At 49.4% G+C, this 6,561-nt stretch overlaps 1 protein-coding gene across 4 annotated transcripts in view; it reads left to right on the top strand.

The window, feature by feature from the left end:
• Positions 1-6,561, top strand: part of DEDD2 (death effector domain containing 2) — a 22,687-nt gene that overhangs the window by 14,391 nt on the left and 1,735 nt on the right. The window lies entirely within an intron of this gene.

The raw sequence follows: 6,561 nt of genomic DNA, 5'->3' as shown, positions 1-6,561 counted from the left end.
GCCTTAGCCACTTGAGCCACAGGCGCTGAGCCACTATCAAATATTTAATCAGTGTTCAAACTTCAGATCGTCTCATAAATACTGGGGTTGTCTTGAGTCCCATCTGTAGGATTTCCCTGTTATCCCCCCACTCCGATCCCGGCCTTGCATGGACATGTTGAAAGCAGTTTTACTGTAGCATTTTCTTTTTTTCTATTTGAGACAGAGCCTCAAGCCACCCCCCTGGGTAGAGTGCTGTGGCATCACAGCAACCTCCATCTCCTGGGCTCAAGTGATTCTTCTCCTGCCTCTGCCTCCCAAGTAGCTGGGACTACAGGTGCCCGGCTATTTTTTGGTTGCAGCCATCATTGTTTTTGGCAGGCGTGGGCTGGATTCGAACCCGACACCTCTGGTGTATGTGGCTGGCAACTTAGCTGCTTGAGCCACAGGCGCTGAGCCCTTTTTTTTTGAGACAGAGTTTCACTATGTTGCCCTTGGTAGAGTGCAGTGGCATCACAGCTCACAGCAATCTCAAACTCGATGGCTTAAGCGATTCTCTTGACTCAGCCTCCCAAGAGACTGGAACTACAGGTGCTTGCCACAATGCCTGGCTATTTTTTGTTGTTGTTGCAGTTGTCATTGTTGATTAGCTGTTCCTGGCTGGGTTCAAACCCGCCAGCCTTGGTGTATGTGGCTGGCGCCATAATCACTGTGCTATGGGCGCTGAGCCTCCTGTAGCATTTTTTAAAGACTGGAATCTGCTGATTGTATCCTGCAGTAGAGTTGATTTAATGTGTTCTGTTGTCATCTGTATTTTTCGAATATCAGATTGTGGTTTGATGTTTTGTTCTAAGCTCACTTCCAATGGTGTTCTTCCATCGGGAAGCAGGCAGTGGCTGCCTATCTTTCTCTAGAGTTAGAGGCAGCTTCTCCTCATTGCCTCAGTTTATTAGTTCAGTAGGAGTTAAAGAAGTTTACCCTTGACACCACGGCCCTGCTATGTTGTGGGGAAGAGACTAATGAGGCAGGGTAGGGGTGGATGCTTTGAGAGTCCCACTGTTGTCCAGAAGAGGATGGTGCTGGTCCTGGTATGGCAGCGGGGATGGGGCTTTTCCATTGATGCGTGGTAGCTGCCTCTCCACCGGGGCTGGGACCTCTCCACCAGGGCCATGGGAACACAGATCCACTTTGTCCCCAGCCCACCCATCTAGGAACTCTCAAAGAGAGGACCTGAGTGAGGTTCATCTCTGGGCTCCCAGACACACCCAGTACAGGATGGCACCCAAGGCTGCTCACCCAGTCCAGGGGCTGCTCCTTCAAACTTTGCCCTATTTCTCCTCTGGAGAGTCCCTCCCACTTTCCTGTGTCCCATCTGCCCCTGAAGAGAGACTGACAGGATATGGGGTGGGAGACAAGAGGGTGGGTGCTGGAGCCTACTTGAATGCAGTGAGTAGGAGCAGCTGTTCTTTCTAGGAAGGCACACTTTGACCCCAGCTCCCTATAGCTGTCAAGGTAGAAGCAATTTAACTAGCCCCCAGCCTAGGCCACACAGGTGATGGGTGTTCCTACTGCCTCACCCATCACTGGAACACCTGGACCACTCCAGTCACTTCCCTCCATGCCTACTGCTGCCATTCTGGACAGCTACTTGTGGCCCTCCCTGTCTACTGCCCTGTTCCTGTTCCTGCTAACCTGCCACTTGCACAGAGCAGCTGGAGTCATCTCTGGCCACACTCTTTCCTTGTAATCAGCCATGTAATCCTCCAGTAACCCTTTGGGAGGAGGCCACTGGGGTGCAGGGAGAGGTGTCGTTAACTCTGGAAGCTATGGAACTGTAGGGTTGTGCTGCTGAGTGATACCATATACCTTGGCTTGACTTTGGCCACACTCCCCAGCCCATCAACTCATGGATGTCCCTAATGGTTCCTTTATTTCTTTTCCTTTTTTTCTAGTCAGAATCTTGGTCCATCTTCTAGGCTAGAGTGCAGTGGCACCGTCCTAGCTCACTGCAGCCTTGAATTCCTGGGCTCAAGCAATCCCCTGCTTCTTGAGTAGCTGGGGACTACAGATGCTTGTTACCACGCCCAGCTAATTTTTCTATTTTTTGCAGAGATGGGGTCTCACTCTTGCTCAGGTTGATCTCAAACTTCTCACTGCAAGCATTCTTCCTGCTTCTGTTTTCTCTTAGTGGAGTGCCATGGCATCATAGCTCATAGCATCCTCAAACTATTGGGCTTAAGTGGTTCTCTTGCCTCAGTCTTCCGAGTAGCTGGGACTACAGGTGTCTACCACAGGCTTGGCTATTTTTAGAGACAGGGTCTCGCTCTGGCTCAGGCTGGTTTCAAACCTGTGAGCTCAGGCAATCCACTCTCCTTTGCCTCCAAGACTGCTAGAATTTTAGGCATGAGCCACCACACCCGGCAACTTCTCTGATTCTTTCAATCTAATTCTAATTCTTTGTCCTATGTAATTTTTCTGGGCCCTCAATGTTTTGTTTTGTTTTGTTTTTGAGACAGAGTCTCACTATGTCACCCTTGGTAGAATGCGGTGGTGTCACAGCTCACAGCAACCTCCAACTCTTGGGCTTAAGTGATTCTCTTGCCTCAGCCTCCCAAGTAGCTGAGACTACAGGAACTCTTGTTGTTGTCATTTAGCAGGCCTGGGCTGGGTTCAAACTTGCTAGCCTTGGTGTATGTGGCCAGTGCCCTAAACACTGAGCTACCAGTGCCAAGCCAGGCCCTCATGTTTTTTAATTATATATTCATATATATAGTTGTGTGAAAGGCAACAGACAGGATAGGGATAGTTCAGAGCTTGAGTTCTGCCAGCTCTTCCAGTTCCTACCTGTGTGACCTTAAGCAAATGACTCAACCTCTGTACCTCAGTTTTCCCATCTGTAGAAAGGATAGCATCATCTTACAAAGTTGTGGGGACAATCAAAAGGGTCAGCAGAGTTGGGCAGAGAAGCATGAACCTGTAGTCCCAGCTACTCAGGAGGTGGAGGTAAGGAGGCTCACGTGAGCCCAGGACTATGGGGCAGCAGTGAGCAATAACGATGCCACTGTACTTTAACATGGAGGACAGAACAAGACCTTTTCTCTCTCTTTTTTTTTTTTTAAAGTCAACATATGTGAAGTATGTAGTCCTGTGGCAGCCCATGGTAAATATAGGAATATGTCACATGTTGTTTTAATGAGAGATAAGATATGTGATTCAGGGCAGGGATGGAGCAGAGAATCAGAATGCTTGTCTTTTCCTGTAGCCTGGTGGAGTCTCCCTGTACTCTTCCTATGCACTTCCTGTGTACTATGATTTTAGTAGGGCGCTGGCCCACATATACCAAGGGTGGTGGGTTCAAACTCAGCCCTGGCCAAACTGCACCAAAAAATAGCCGGGCATTGTGGCAGGCACCTGTAGTCCCAGCTACTTGGGAGGCTGAAGCAAGACAATCGCCTAAGCCCAAGAGCTGTAGGTTGCTGTGAGCTGTGATGCCACGGCACTCTACCAAGGTCAATGTAGTGAGACTCTGTCTCTAGAAAAAAAAAAAGAAAGAAAGTGCTCTCAGGATTAGGTGGGATGATTAGGTAGGGCATGGCATGCAGGGAATGGTCCCCAACTGTGGGTTTCATGTCTGCCTGTCTCAACCCAGCAGGGCCCTCATGTCATCCTAGCATGCCTGACACTCATTAAATATTTGTTGAATGATAGCTTGAATAAGGACACGCTTGAGTCTACCCTGGCCCTATCCTCCTGTGTCTACCCCTGATGTGATGTGGGCTCTGGGTAAATAGATAGTTTATACCATAGATCAAGTAACTATCCAAACTGAAGAGAAGGGTAAGCTGGGAGAAGATTCAACTGGGCAGGATGTCGGGATCCAGGAGCTGAGCTTTGGGGATGTTCTGGGTGGAGGAGGTAGAAAAGTAATTTTGTGAGTAAGGCTTGTGTTGGGAGTACTTTGTTGTGACTGCAGGGAAGGGTATAGGAGGACGTAGCAGGGACTGAAGAGTTGACGAAAGAGAAGGTTAGGTCAGGGACTCACTGGAGAGATAAAAGCCTGCATAGGAGCCATTAGGGTGGAGAGGTGGGTGTTGAAATCACAGTTCCTGTTTCTGGATGCTGTCTGTTTTGTAGACCCTGAGTCAAGCATTTTACAAGTTGCCTGATTAATCCTCATGACTTTTTTGTGCAGCTGGGACCTCTTGTTTGTCTGTTTTTCAGATGGGGAAACTGAGGCTCAGAGAGGTGAAGTCACATGCTCAAGGCCCCAAAGCTAGAGAGTAGCAGAGCTGGGACTCACTTCAAGGTCTGTGGGACTCTGCCACCTAGCTCTGCTGTTGACCAGCCTTGAATAGCTTTAGATAGGTGTTGCCCCTCTCGTGTTGATTGAGGGCACCACCATACTGAGAGCATAGGAATCAATGATGTGGACCCAGAGGGCTTATCTGGTGCTCAGAATGGAGGGAGCTGGGCCTGAATGGTGTGGGAGGGGCTGGGGGCTGAGACTGGGCCTTGAGTGGAGAGGATGGGGTTCCCCAAGAGCCAGAAAGGGGAAGGGCTTGAGGTTGGGAAGAGGAAGTGGTTGAGGCTGAGAAGTCATCTGGGGGAGCTAGCAACCTGCTTTGAGGCTGACATGGCCTGTGAAAAGTGAAGGGAGCCCATAACATGAGATTTCCCAGAGCCTCAGTTGTCTTCATTTGTCCAATGGGCTAAAGGTAGTCCTTGCCCACTGGGGCTGATTCTGCTGAATCTCCAAGGGTCAAGCATTTCTTAAATCAGAGTGGTTGGCACTGCCATTCTGAGAGCACCCATTGGGCACCATGCATATTACTGTCCTTTTCCTTTCTGTTCGTTACTCTCTTTTTAATCGTCTTTATGGCGGGGATTGTTCCCTGCTTTAGGCAAGAACCTGTGCTCAGAGAGGTCGAGATTTGTCCCTGGTCAATGAATGCTTTGAAGCCGCCTGGGTTAGAATCAAAAGCATGCTCTCCAGGGCATGGGAGATTAAATGATGTCTGCTAAGCACTACCACTGCCTGGCTTTGTGATCTTGGGCAAGTTGCTTCACTTCTTTTGGCCTCCATTTCCTCATCTGTAAATTGGGAGTGATAATAGGGTCTACCTCAGAGAGTTGTTTGTGGATTAAATGAGTTCATATGATTCAATTACTGAATCAGTAGTGCCTGGCAGATAGCCAGCACTCTGTACGTGTCGCCTGCTATCATTTCCAGCTAGTAGCTCATCCTCAGGACAAGCTTGTTGGATATGGATAGAGGTGGTACTGTTACTAGCCCTGTTTCACATAGGGGAATTTAGAAATCCCAGGGTAGTTATATGCCTCAGTTCATGTTTGCAGGGATAGCCTCAGAAATCCCTGTCCTTATGCATAGCTACCTCATTTGGGCAGATTTGAGTAGAGTTGTAGTGAGAGAAACTTAACCCATACTTGTAGTATGTACCTGAAATTCCTGGGGCAGGGTGATCCTGGGCTCCCATGATGGACTCAGGTATCCTTTTCAGTCCCTGACCCTGTATAGGTGTCCTTCTCTCCTCTCTTGGTGGCATAGTGGCCCCTGGAAGCTCTGGGCTTATAGCCTGTCATCTTAGCAGCCTCTGTGGAAAGATAATACTTGATTCCTGAGCCAGCACAGATCCAGTCTGGAGTATCCTGGTGCTGGTCAGGCCCTTGTTCCTCCCTGGTGCCTGCTTGAGAGGGATGGGGATGTGGTTTGCCCCACATGAATTTCATTGTTGTGGGACAGAGTGTGAATCTGTCTGCCTAAAAGCAAGTCCATTAGTTCATTTATTGGTTTTTTTCACAAATACATATTGAGCACCTAGTGTGTGCTGCAGTTCCACAAGTAAACAAAATAGACAAAAGTCCCTTCAGGGAGCTCCCATTGTGGGAAGGGAAGGCAGATGGTGATAGGCAGTAACCCACAGAGTAGGTTAGAAGGTGCTGAGTGCTTTAGGCAACAATGATAGGGTGTAGGGACCTGCAGTGGGAGGGGTGCAGGGTGGGTGGGTGCTGTTGTAAATAGGTTGGTTGCAGGTGGGCCTCCTTGGTAAGGTGGTATTTGAACAAAGACCTGCCAAAAGGCCGGCACTGCAGCTCAGCAGGTAGGGTACTGGCCACATACACGGAGGCTGGCAGTCTGAACCTGGCCCGAGCCTGCTAAAGCACAATGACGACTACTACAACAACAAAAAAGCCAAGGCTTGGCACCTGTGGCTCAAGTGGCTAAGATGCTAGCCACATACACCCGAGCTGGTGGGTTTGAATCCAGCTCGGGCGCGCCAAACAACAATGACGTCTGCAACCAAAAAATAGCCAGGCGTTGTGGCGGGTGCCCGTAGACCCAGCTACTTGGGAGGTAGAGGCAGGAGAATCGCTTGAGCCCAGGAGTTGGAGGTTGCTGTGAGTTGTGATGCTATGGCACTCTGCCCAGGGTGACAGCTTGAGGCTCTGTCTCAAAAAAAAACAAAAAAACCAAGCATGGGCGGCACCTGTGGCTCAAAGGAATAGGGCACTGGCCCCATATACTGAAGGTGGTAGGTTCAAACCTGGCCCCGGCCAAAAACT

This window comes from Otolemur garnettii, unplaced genomic scaffold (genome assembly GCF_000181295.1).
Source record: "Otolemur garnettii isolate 467f Iridium unplaced genomic scaffold, OtoGar3 scaffold00152, whole genome shotgun sequence".
NCBI lineage: Eukaryota > Metazoa > Chordata > Mammalia > Primates > Galagidae > Otolemur > Otolemur garnettii.
This window is presented reverse-complemented; position numbering and strand designations above follow the sequence as displayed.